Source organism: Callithrix jacchus, chromosome 1 (assembly GCF_049354715.1).
Source record: "Callithrix jacchus isolate 240 chromosome 1, calJac240_pri, whole genome shotgun sequence".
Taxonomy (NCBI): Eukaryota; Metazoa; Chordata; class Mammalia; order Primates; family Cebidae; genus Callithrix; species Callithrix jacchus.
In genome coordinates, this window is record NC_133502.1 from 94788761 (window position 1) to 94802506 (window position 13746).

The 13746-nt window shown below is 41.5% G+C and overlaps 1 protein-coding gene across 5 annotated transcripts in view; it reads right to left on the reverse strand.

The window, feature by feature from the left end:
* The window catches only part of MAMDC2 (MAM domain containing 2), a 187092-nt gene that overhangs the window by 146330 nt on the left and 27016 nt on the right, over positions 1-13746 (reverse strand). Inside the window, exon 3 of one of the 5 annotated variants that reach the window (XM_035302699.3) lies at positions 8488-8670. The exons of the other annotated variants lie outside the window; for them this stretch is intronic. The gene's annotated coding sequence lies outside the window, so the exon portion shown is untranslated. The remainder of the gene's footprint in view (positions 1-8487; positions 8671-13746) is intronic. 5 annotated transcript variants of the gene reach the window in all.

Here is a 13746-nt window from a genome sequence, read left to right on the forward strand (position 1 = left end):
CACAAATGAAGTTTTCTCACCTGTGAATGTCAGATGCAGTGCTGTAACTTCACACCTTTTGCTGTTTGGGCTGGGCTTTCATACCAGCCTCCCTCTCCTGGACTGAATTCCTGCATTGTTTCTTGCAAATAGACCAACACAGTCAAGAATGACTTAGCATTGACATTTCTGGTTCATTGGCTAAGAGAGTCCTAATGGCCTGCACTTTTCAGAACAACCAAAGAGGAAGCAAAGGTCAATGATCCTATTCTCTAAGATGGACATGTGACACATACAGTACTAACACGACACTACCATCATCTCAATTTTGCATGAAGGCAGAGTTCAGAAATCATCATTCCTAAATGCCCATTCCATGCATAAGGGAGCTATGCTGTCTAAACGTCAGTCACTAGCCATCTAAATGTGGCTATTTACATGGAAACTAACTGAAAGGAAGTAAAATTAAACATTTCATTTCTCAGTCACGTCAGCCATGTTTCTACTGCTCAAGAGCCACATTGGGCCAGTGGCTATTTTATAGAATAGCCCAGGTATCCAACATTTCTATTATTACAAAAAGTTCTATTGGACATCACTGGTCCAATAGATCTTGGATATAACCTTGGGTATAACCTTGGGCCTTTATGATGAGAATCATCCACCAAGATAGAACAATTAAAGTGCCAACAACTAAAGTACCATGGAGAAGGAAGATTTCATCTCTGTTATGCATCAGCTACTCCTTTATTCTTTGACATGATCAAATTATACTTTTTCAGTCTTACAAAAAGTCTGTGAAAACACAGCCTCAAGCCCTCCCCACATTCTGGAGCCACTATTAACCATGAGAAAACCTAGGAAAATTAATCCAGGCCCCAAACACAGGAAGATGATAGGGTTTTTATTGTGCTAACAGATCATCTATTATTTAAACTACTTCCTGATGGCAGAGTATCTCTCAAGCAAAGAAAAAGCATGACCTGGCATTTGGGTTTCTCTCCTCTAACTTGTGAAGAATTCTAAGGTCTGCCTTCCTGGGGTTTCACAGCCATATATGACAATCTCCAAGGGAACGCTCTGTGCTGCTTTTGCTCTAACAAACTGCTTTGCTAACCCTGAGCGTTGACACCTAGTTTAATAGGAAAGGCTGAAGGGACTATTTTTAGAGAACAATCTGTTATTGAAACGCTCTCATATTTTCACTCAAGAGTGTAAGTATTCTCTAGAGTACAAAAGAAAACATTCTACCACGAGTAAGTGATCCAAATCAAGAGAGACAGAGGCATTGTGAAGAGCTGGAAGAAAAGCACCAATCCAAAAGCACTTAAAAGAAAAACTTTGTTCCCAAAACAATCCAGTCTAGGACTGAGGCAACATCTTTTCCAATTGAAAAGGATGAAGTCAATGCCATCTCAGAATTGTCCTACACTCCAAAGCTAGGTTTACCATCTCTAAAGGGATGGAATAAGATGTTTTTCTTTGCCACAAAATTAGTGAACAGGATCCACTGCCTAGGGAAGAGAGGCCCTAAGTACTTTCATTAATGTTTTTTTTTTTTTTAAGTGGAGTCTCGCTCTGTTTCCCAGGCTGGAGTGCACTAATGCGATCTTGGCTCACTGCAACCTCTGCCACTCTGGGTTCAAACTATTCTCCTGTCTCAACTTCCTGAGTAGCTGGGATTACAGGCACCCACCACCATGCCTGGATAATTTTTGTATTTTTAGTAGACATGGGGTTTCACCATGTTGGCCAGGCTGGTCTTGAACTCCTGACCTCAGGTGATCCACCTGCCTTGGCCTCCCAAAGTGCTGGGATTACAGGGGTTAGCCACCATACATGGTCCCTCCATTAATTTTAAAGACAGCTGTCAGGGAGCCTTCAACAATCCAGGGCTTAGAAAGAGGGTCCAGAGCTGACTGGACTGCCCAAACTGTCATCCCAGTCCCGAGACTCAGCATTTTTAACATCACTGGGCACTTTTGGGGAGTCCACTGCTCCCGGTGAGAGAGGATTCTCTTGCTTGTCTGTCCTAAGCACACTGTTACATATCTTATTTTTTTTCCCCTTTGCAGTATGTACTGAAGATTTCCCTCCATCAGTACTTAGTGATTGCCTGCATTGTTCCAGATCGCAGCACAGCGTGCCACTGCATGGATGGACTCAACTTGGTCCCCTCTGCTGGACATTTGGGATGCTTATAGTATTTCGCTGGTGTCAATAATGCCACTATGAGTAACCTTGTATATGTGCCATTTCATACACAGGTAGGTGTAGTTGTAGGCTATATTTCTGGACGTGGAACTGCTGCATCCTAGGCCAACACATCTGTAATCTTGGTAGATACTACCATGTTCCCCCTCACTGGGTTGTAAACTATTGCTTTCTTGCCATTGACATATTAACATGAATGTCTAGTTCCTCACTGCTTCCTACACAATCTTCAACCCAGGAAGTTCATGGTACCTTAAAACTTTGGAATAACATTTCCTAAAATTTCTAAGAATCACCAGGGGGAGTTTGTTTATAAGGACACATGTACACGAATGTTCACTGCAGCACTGTTTACAATAGCAAAGACCTGGAACCAACCAAAATGCCCATTGATAATAGACTGGATTGGAAAAATGTGGCACATATACACCATGGAATATTATGCAGCAATCAGAAATTATGAGTCTGTGTCGTTTGTAGGGACATGGATGAATCTGGAGAACGTCATCCTCAGCAAACTGACACAAGAACAGAAAATGAAACACCGCATATTCTCACTCATAGGCGGGTGATGAAAAATGAGAACACATGGACACAGAAAGGGGAGTACTAAACACTGGGGTCTATTGGTGGGAAAAGGGGAGGGTCAGTGGGAGGGGGAGGTGGGGAGGGATAGCCTGGGGAGAAATGCCAAATGTGGGTGAAGGGGAAAAGGAAAGAAAAGCACACTGCCATGTGTGTTCCTACGCAACTGTCTTACATGCTCTGCTCATGTACCCCAAAACCTAAAATCCAATAAAAAATTTAAAAAAAAAATGAAGATTCTTATAATCCACCCGCAGATATTCTGATCTGGTGGTCTGGCTTAGAGCCCAGGAAACTGCATTTTAAACAAATATTGTAGCGATTCTGGTGCAGGTGATTTTATGACCAATGTTTTTATAAGACATTCAGAAGGCTAGAACATCCCTGGCATATCACAGATGTGGGTTTTGCAGGCTGAGCTGTAAAGGCAGTGCTGTGCAGGGGTTAGAGTCTTGGATTTGAAATCCTCACTGCCCAGGTTTGAACCCTGGCTGCATTGCTTGCTAGATGTCTGCTTTAGGGCAAGTTACTTCATCTCTCTTTGCTGGTTTTTTGTCTGCAAACCAGGGCTAACAGTATTAATCCTTTTAGGATTCAGTGAGCTAAATATTGTAAATACTTTCAATAATGGGTGGTCCTTGGTAATTATTTTTTTTACATTCTTCAAGGCAGTTTGAACTTGGTAATTATTTTTAAAGTGTTTTCTTATATGGTGGAAACTGCTAGCTATGAACCTCAATATCCATTTTCCCCATCTTCCATGGAAACAGAACTCCTGATTTTTGGCTGGGCACATCCAACAGAATAAACACTCTATTTTTCAGCGTTCTTTGCAGCTCTTTGTGGCTGGCCAGTGAGAGAGAGCAAGACAGGCTACATAATTCAAAGGGTCCGTGCAAAAAGAAAATGCAGAGCTCTTTGCTGAAAAAGCAGGAAAACGGTTCTGTTAATGGTATTAAATATAAAGCTTTTTCGTTTCTTCCAGAATCTTCTCTTGACCTGTCGTGATTATTTTTATTTGCTATTTTATGTTGCTCCCTTAGGTGCACAGACACTTGTCAGGCAATTGGAGTCGCTCATTCTGGTGACTCAGTGAAACACAGCCTCTGGAGTTCCCTGTCCTGCTACATGCCAGCCCCGTATTCAGTGCCCTGGTGGAAGGCGGGAAGTCAAGTCCGGCATCTCCTCTTCCTACTATGTTGCTGCCCCAGCCCCCTGCGGACAGCAACCTTTAAGGGTGCTGCAGCCTCTGCACACTGGGACACGTGAGGCGTCCAGGTGAGAGTCACTTACCCTCACGGTGTTGCCCACTTTGTTTGCACATGCCCCATTATCCCCTTGGATTTCACTTACAGAACAGACCCAAGCACACATTTATTAAGAATTTCAAAATAGCTTCACTATCTGCTTTTAAGCAGTCACATGCCCATGGAACCTTAAAGGTTGCATAAGTTTTATGTGCAACTTTTAGGAAGTGCCCTTAAAAATTATCTTTACCTTCCAGCTTCCTGCCTGAAGTACATTCATAATAGATGGAGAATTTGCCACTGCCTGAGACCATGAGGATAAAGGACACACTTAGGAATGGCTAAGTATGAGTTAGAAGGAGCCTGGATGCCAAACAGCATCCTTTCTTTTAAAGCTACTAAGGCTAGGGTTCTTACCCTGGGGTCTAGGGTTTGATTCCAGAGGTTCATGACATCATACAAAAACTATTAAGTGTCTGTTTTTCTGCGGAGAGAATCTATGCCTTTCATCAGATTCTCAAAAGTCCCATGACCCCAAGAGTTTAAGAAATATGGCTGTGAGGACAGAGCTTTGAACAGCTGCAGACAGAGTTCTCTTTGGCTGTTTACATGTTGAAGTAATCACAGGCACTGCTAAGATCAATGTAAGATGTAGAAGAGAACAACATGGCTAAGACACCATCAGGACTGAAATGATGAGAGAAGAGGCTTGTGGCCAGGCCAGGAGAGAAATTCTAATCCCTTCCTTCACAGCACTGGTCTTGGTGAGATGAGATTCATGGTTTATACCAGCACCATCCACCACTTCCACTTCCTCACTATTTGAAAGTTGCTAGGATCTGTATATGATTCACATTATTTGAAAGCTGCTAGCACACTGCCTATAAATCACTGCAGAATAGTTTTTTTCCAACTAGTCTTTTCAATGTCCTTGGCCAAAAGCCAGAGTTCATGAATCCCTTTAGTAGCTTAAGGAGAAATATCCAAGCTGCAGAGATCATATTGACATTTGAAGTGACCATCCAGGAATCTGGACAAGATAAAGTGAGTTCACTCCCACAAGAATTTACTTTTGGGATGAATTAGCCACTACAACAGCCCTTGGTTTTGTTTTGTTTTTAAAACAACTAGGAACCTTTTAAAAAAAATAAACATTCAGTGCTCTTCAGGTACAAGATGTACAAGTACCACAAATTAAAACAAACTTGGCTTATTAGAGCTTTCTTCCTTTTAAACCACGTACTTTCAGATCCTTAATCTTGGAAACACATTTGCAGATATGTAAGCTTTACTCGCACTGCCTATTTGTCATTTCCTTACACAAATCTCTGTTGTGTCTTAAATAGAATAGGCTGTGTTTAGTGGTTCACACCTCTAATCCCAGCACTTTGGGAGGCTGAGGTGGGTGGATCACTTGAGGTCAGGGGTTGAGACCAGCCTGGCCAACACGGTGAACCCCATCTCTACTAAAAAATACAAAAATTAGCCAAGTGTGGTGGCACATACCTATAATCCCAGCCATTCAGGAGGCTGAGGCAGGAGAATCACCTGAACCTGGGAGGTGGAGGTTACAGTGAGCTGAGATGGCGCCACTGAACTCCAGCCCGGCTAGGGGATAGAGCAAGACTCTGTCTCCAAAACAGAAGAAAAAAAAAAGAAGAAAAACGTGTTTTCATCTTTTCTTTTAAAATGTGCTTTTCTTGCCTTTAATTTTTGTGCAAGCTTTTGTTTAGGCTTTTCTTTTCTTAAATGGTAGTGACAGACACAATTACTTAGCTCAAAGAGACAATACAACCTCATGGTGAAGAATCCATACTCCCTAGATTCAGATTCAACTCAGTATAGCCTGGGCAAGTTACTTAACTTTTTCACCGTGTCTCCAATTCCTCATCTGTCAGTGGGGATAACATGAATACCATTGTCCAGCTCACAGATTTGTTGTGAGGATTCAATGAGTTATGGCTGGTATACAGAAAATGTTGACAAGCATAAAGCTACTACCATTGCAGTATCACCATTCTAAAATTAAGAGCATTTGTAATCTACACTGGAAAGAACTAGAATTCAGTATGGCTTCTTGAGTTCTTACCTTGAGGAGGGGGCCTCAGCCAGACCTACAAGTGTATTCATTGGAAACTTGGGCTTTAGGCAGATAAGTCAGCTCACAGTGAGACTGGCGGTCATGGTGGACCACATTTATATGAGAAGGTTTTATGCTGAGGTGACTCTGCTGGGCAGGAAAACATGATACGGTGTTCTTTACACCTAGATAAACTAGGTGAGGGTCAGAATCTTCTACCTTCACCAGATTACCAAAACACTAAAGACTTTCTAATAACAAATAAATCTGAAATTATTATTGTCAGTCATCATATTGATGGCATCTATTTAGCTGGCAGCTGATCATTAGTAAATTCGATGAGGTTTAAATACTGAGCAGTTCCTCAAATAGTGTAAACGAGGGTGCTTTTACACTGTACATTTGAATTTGAAAATTCAGCCTCCCAAGGTACCTCATTCATATTGCATTTTGTAATGTACTTGTAATATGCTTCCAGAATCTTTTTAAATTAAAGAGAAACACCAATTTCATTGTTGGTCCCTTCCTTCAGCCTTTGTTCATCTATTCATAACTAATCTTCTCCAAGCTTGGGTGCTCTCCCTCTGCCCCTGCAACTTACTATCTTTTTTAAAAAAAATTGTCTTTGTGCTTTCTCTCTGGAATTGCTGACTCTTGATACTCTCTCCCATCAACTCTCCAAATGAAATGCTTTCAACCAGTGCAAAAGCAAAAAATTACCCAAAGGCTGTATGATGCAAATTCTGTCTTTGGCTTTATCTTATTGATAAGTAAGAATCAAAATAACACCTAATGTATGCATTGAACATTAAGGTTCACAAAACTCTTTGTGTCTCCACTGACTCCATTAACCTCGCAACAGTCCAGACAGATAAGTAAGGCACACGACAATTCAGCGCAGAGAAGTTAAATAAGCAGGCATTTCGAGCTTATGAAATCTGAAGATCATAAAAAATATTTTTGCCAAAACCCTAGAGTTATGATTCATGCTTGATTTCTTAGCTAATTATTTCTAATTGCATGGGAAAAAAAACAGAGTAAATTCTGAATTCTGGAAGCCTTGGGCGGTAGCAGGACTCTTCAATCAGGGAATTTTCTAGTTCGTGAAAGGAAACGATGACATCTTAAGTAAACATAGTACCGCTCTCAAGTTTTCCATCATCTCACAGTTGGTCTTCCTTACAAGAAATAGATAGTCAAAACGTATGGTAAAGCACACACTACTAACCCAAAACAACCCAAGTTAACTCTATCAAAACCAGCACAAAAAGGCCTCTCATTCTGGTAGACCAGTAATCTCCTTCTGAAAACTGTCTGTTCAGGAATTCCACTAGATCCTTTGTCATTTCCTGTTTACAGACTGTTGAGTAGTGGATATTTGGCATTAAAATGTTAGTATAAATAAATGACCATTTATATGCAAATATTTAATTGATCATGATTTTTTGAAGGCCTTGCAAATAGCAACACTATTTATCGAAATATTTTTAGTGATTTTTATATTTAAAATATTTACTTTAAAAGGAGAGAGGAAACAATTGAGTAAAGAAATAGCAGAAAAATATATTCTGCTATAGAACATATATAGGAAAGTAGGCAAATAAGAAATGGGATAAGACACTAAGTACAGTAGGCAAGGATCTATAACAAATCAATACCTATAAAGATGGACCAAAAATGGACTGAAGTTTGAATATAATTCAGTACTCAATTCGCAGGCCACAAGACCACATTATAGATAAAATATATTGTTATAAGATCTTCTTGTCTCTCTAATCAATCAAACATTTAATCAGTAGGAAGTTACCAAGCACCTACTACATGCTCTATATGCTCAGCCACGCACTTTATTTTTTTTTTTTTGTGCCATGCACTTTCAATGATGCAAATTTCTGGATGCTGCTCGACACCTATGGATATTTATACTTCACTGCAATGAGTGGGGTTTTGTAGAGCTGATGGCTCAAACTTTCTACCTCTTACTTTACTTTTCTTTCAAAGAATAAGCTCAGATTAAGATAAGGAAACTCCACTCTCCCAAAAAGAGGGTCATTCCTCAAACTGATGATAAGAACTGAGCCACATTTTCTTTTCTTAGCAGTGAAGCTAAAAAGTATGTAAGGCCATCTGAGGTTAGCCCTTTTCTTTTTCTCTTTCCACATGCCTGGAGTGAAAAGGTCTAGGCCACTCTTCCATAGGATGAAGATAGCTTTGTCTCCTCCCAAGGAGCAGCCAGGCCCATGCCCATTTTGTGTGTGGCTATTTCTTAGGAAGCTCCAGAAATCGACAGTTACTGGCCAAGGAAGGATTTGGGTACTAGTGAATCTCCTGCATGGTATGTTGGTTTCTAACAATGCATAGTGAAAATACAATCTCACTCACCCCACACTGTTTCCAAAGTTCAGCTCATCCCTTTTGCAAACACCTCCCTCTGAGAGGGATCTTGGAGCAGTCTCAGGCAGGGTTGCAAAGAGACACATTGAGACTGTTATTCTTAGTTGAGGAAAATGTCAAGAGGAATAAATTCTTCTTCAGCCAAGATCATGCTGACATGAAAACGATGTCCTAGGAAACAAGGCAAAAACAACCAAAAGAACAAATGTTTCTGCCTGACATTCTTCTCCAACTCTTCCTGTAACTCTTCAGAGCAAGAAGTTCCAGAAAAGCCATTCCCTCCCAGGTGTTAAAGTGTGGATAGGGACCAATGCTAAATATTGATAATCATCTTCAAAAAGTTCTCCATCTCAGGATGGAGAAGAAGTTGGAACCTTTTCCCTTTTCTATTTTGAAACAAATTTGTACTATTTTTAGCCTCTACCTACCATTAAGGAACAAAGTAGCTTTCAATGGTAAATCTTATCAGGTATCCTATTCTAAATAAATTATCCAAACACTATGCATGTTCAAAAATTTGCTATTGACCCTATCATCTGTAAAGTATTTATAATGACAAGCCTTTGCTATTTGATCCACAAAAACTTTGAGGCTCCTGAGGGTTATATTAATATTTTGTTAGCCAAGAAAGCAGGCAGAGACAACAGCTGCACAAGAAAGTTATGCTATAATTCAGGAAACACTTAAAATACCTGTGGCTATCATAAATATAATGACTATTAATAATCATGTGGCTCTTCACACTTGACCAGGCAGGTTACAACGAGAGTAACAGAAAAACAAACAAAATAGGAACAACAATAATAAGAACTCTTCTGGTGTACATAAAACTGAAACGCCTCACGAGATGACAAATCTGTGACAGGAACAGAAGGTACTGTCCGGGGGATTTGTAAGGCAAGGCCGAATCTAGGGATTCCTCAGCTTATTCCTCTCTTGTGCACGCACAATCCTTCTGCTGGGTTCTGCCCCTTCCAAGCAATAGCAAATGCTATCCTTTGTCTATATACCTCTCCAGAATTCACTCTCTGCATCCTGGTTCCACTGGCTCCTCCATAATTACTTCCCCAGTGGGTTGGGATAGAGTGCCAGTGCTGGTGCTGGTTCCTCCCTTTTCCCCTTCAGGTGGTACGTTTCCTAGGCATGTCTCAGCCAGTGGGAGGGCTGGAGGGAGGAGTTTGGCGAGCTGAAGGAAGAGCCTGGGTATTTCTCCCTGTCCCTCTCTGCCTTATGCAATATCACCTAGCCTGTGACTGTATCTTCTTCTATGGCTCCAGAATGGTTCCTCCAGCATGATTCCAGCTGTTGCCAGTGAACATCCTGGGTGACCATGTGCAATATACTTAAGCTCTCTGTGCTCATCCATCCAATGGGGTCAATATTATCTACCCCATAAGGCCACTATGATCAACCTGAAGTAATACCCTTAATGTCCTTAGGATAGTATTTAGTATGCCGTAAGCACTCCATACGTGTTAGCTAGGATAATTCTTCCACATTGTTGTTTGCTGTGATCACATTGAACCATTCTTTTACTGAATAAATTTTGTTACCTATTTTTGAGTCTTTGCATTATATCTGTCTTGCTTTACCTAACTCAAATCTTACCCATTCATTACAGCATTGCAACTTCTACCTCTTTAAATAATTTTTTTCTGCTGTCCTCTGTCCCCTAATAAACTTCTCCATTCTTTGGACCTTGAGACATGATTGTATCTGTCCTGTTGCACATATCACATTCGTCCTGGAATTTAGATGTCTGTCTGTTCCCTACTGGCATTTGTTTGTTTGTTTGTTTGTTTGTTTGGGACAGATCCTCACTCTGTCACTCAGGCTGGAATGCAGTGGTGTGATCTCACTGCAACCTCTGCCTCCCGGGTTCAAGCAATTCTCCTGCCTCAGCCTCCCAAGTACCTGGGATTACAGGTGCCTGCTACCATGCCCAGCGAATGTGGTGGTGGTGTTGCATTTTTAGTGAGACTAGGTTTCGCTGTGTTGGCCAGGCTGGTCTCAAACTCCTGACCTCAAGTGATCCACACCATATGGCCTCCCAAATTGCTGGGTTACAGGCATGAGCCACTGTACCTGGTCATCTACTGGCTTTTAATCTTTTGAAGAAAAGGTCCATGCCTCCACTGTCACTGAATCCTATCCAGCCCAGTGCTCCCTACACCCATAGAGGAGGTGCTCAGTAAATGCTGTTGCACTGAATCCCCAGCTCTAGGTTATGCCTCAAATACAAGTTGCCCTAGATCCAGAGTCATTATTGTGCCTTTTAAGAAGTAGCATGTGTGCCCAGAATACTCACAAAATACCCCTTTGCCTATTTCACAAGTTAACTAAAATAAATATTTTCCCTATTTTTACAGTCTCTCATGCTTTTGAGATGTCAAAACTGTCCAGCTTAACTTGTCTCTGGATTCTCTGTATAAGTCTTATACCAGCTCACAATTATAGCATGTTTTAAAGTTTATAATTTGTATCAGCTCAAATGACTTCATTTGTGCCACACAGGATTCTTTATGAGATACACAGATTAGGGATTCTCTTCATTTTAAAGATGTTGAAAATAAAATGTAGACAGGATAAGTCCTTGTATAAGACCACACAGCTCAGCACATTCAGACCTGCATGGGGCTGCCCAAGGTGGTACACTGAGGTCTGCTTCTCTGATCTAGTGTCTCAATGAGGAGCTGTCATGGCGACACCACACTGGTGGGCCACACCAGTAGGCAGACCTATTGCAGCTTGAAATAGTGTGTAAGAGATGCTTTCCTCATAAACAAAGTGATTTTCTTAAATTATCCAAAAGAGCTGCATCTCCCACTTACATCATCAAACTGAAAGATCCTATCCTTAGACAATAAACTCACCTAGAGACCATACCAGTTAATGACTGGTCCCTAGGATCACCTGAGCTCCTTTTCAGATGAAAGAGCTTGGAAGTGATTACTTTTTGCTTGCTGTACAGTTTTTGCCCCATACACTCCAAGTTTGCTGAAGGTCGGCATATGGGTAATCTTTTTCCTAAAATGTGTAAGGCAAATGGATTTCACTGCACAGCCATTTGATGGGACCATTGGTAGCTGCCTGGAAATCTACTGAAGCTGTATCTAATCAGGCAGAAAAGAGTAGCATGACAATATCTATGTCACAGATGAGGGACAGGAAGTGTCCCTCCATGGGACATGGAGATGCTGTGCTGCAGATCCCTCTTCAGGACTGAAGAGCTTATTACCCCAGGTGGTGGGACAGCCACTGGAAAGCAGTCCTCCTCTGGTCAGCCCTCTCTGGGGAATGCCTTCAGTGAAAACAGCTGGCATATCCAAGATCACAGCCCTTTTCTGGATACTAGACACAGGTATATAAAGGTTTGACCCTTTTCTCCTGACTTGGAAAAACACAAAGTATCCTCCCAGTGCCAGAACATCCATGAAGTAGGCTGGGGCCTTCACTGAGGTTACATTGCAGCACAATTTCTCCCTCTGTCCACTCCTGATTCCATCCTTTCTCTTCCTCGGGTGTTGATCCCAGGAGCACCCTCTCATCAACTTCCTGCATGCTAATCTCCTTGGGCTCTGCTTCTAGGGAACCTACCTGCAATGATGAGGAGTGACAGAGATGCCAGATATTGATGAACTTAATTCAATACTTTATTAATTGGTTATGTGTCACCTTATCAGCAAATCTCATTGGCTTTATTCTTTAAATATATCCCTAATGAGACCACTTCCCATTTATCTCTACTGTGACCCAGTAGCACCATTGCTAGTACATACTTTCAGCACCAGCATGCAATTTAGCAAAAGACAGACGAATTGTAGAAAAATCCCCACTCTGGGATACCAATTAGAAAAAGACAACTTTTTTTTTTTTTTTTTTTTTTCCTGGCACGACCCCTGGCTTGATGAGAAAAGCCAGCTGCCTTTGGGTAGCGAACAACCTGTACCATCAAACACCATGGCCCTGCAGTAACCATTCCTAAGCCACCATGATCTTGTCTGAACTGTAACCTCTAGCTGCCCCCTACTTCTCCCTTACCCATGCACAGTATACTACCTACATCAGCCTGCGTGATTCTTCTAAAAGGAAGAGAGATATGGCTGCCTTCTTCTCAAAGTCATCCCATTCCCACTTATTCAGGTAAATCCTGTTAGTCCCTAAGTGCTCTGGCCCAGCTACCTCTTGCTTCATTTTCTACCACTCTGTCCCGCTCCCGTTCACTTTGTTCCAGGCACACTGGCTTCTTGATGGTTCTTCATATTCATCAAGCACCCTCTTTCCTCAGGGATTTTGCCCTTGCTTTCCCCTTTGCCTGGAGCACTTTGTTCGAGGAGAGTATCATGGCTTGTTGCCCCATTTCCCTTGGGGCTCTGCTGAGCTGTGACAGAGGTCTTTCTGAACTGCCCCAATCTTCCATTACGCCCATCTGCTTACCCTAATTTTTTCACAGGACATGATACCGTGTATGATTATGTGTTTATGAATGTCATGTTTCGCCTTACCAGAATGCAAGTTCCATGAGAGTCAGAACTTTGTTTCATTCACTACTATATCCCAGTCCCTACATTGTGGCCTGAAATACTGTGGTTATCAATAGATTCTCTGGAAAGGAAAAATGACTAAATAAGCAAACTTGCTCAAGAACAACATTTGACTTCCACTAACACTTCTGCAAACATACAAGGAATAGGAGGGTAAAAAAACAATGGGAAAATGCTCATTAGGGCTATGTAATTAATGTAAGAATCATGAGCTCTGGAAATTATTACAAAAGTAATGAATGAAATTGTGAAATAATTTTGCTAGAAACACAGTGTATACCACTCAGTATCTCAACCCAATGACCAGGCTAGGGATTGGAGTACACGTTTTCTACCAAAATGCAACTTCATAATTTTACATAGTTTCTGCCTTATCTTAACTTTAAGGGGCCTCCATGTATTAAACAAACAAACAAACAAACAAAAAAAGGTGGTGGGGCTCTGACTCATGCTTGAATGAGACAGTTTATTCTTTTTTTTTTCCTCAAAAACAATTATACCTTCTTAATAACAATGTGACTTGGTATGCTGCTTAACCTCTCTAAACCTGTTTCCCCATCTGGCATCCCTTCTTCTGGGGTTGCTGGAGGATTGATTTGCTCCAGGATGCAGAGTGCAGTACAAGGGCTCAGTGACATGACTGGTACAACCCACTCAGGAGGGAGTCTGCAGCTCCATCCATCCCTGCCAAGTGACCCTGGCT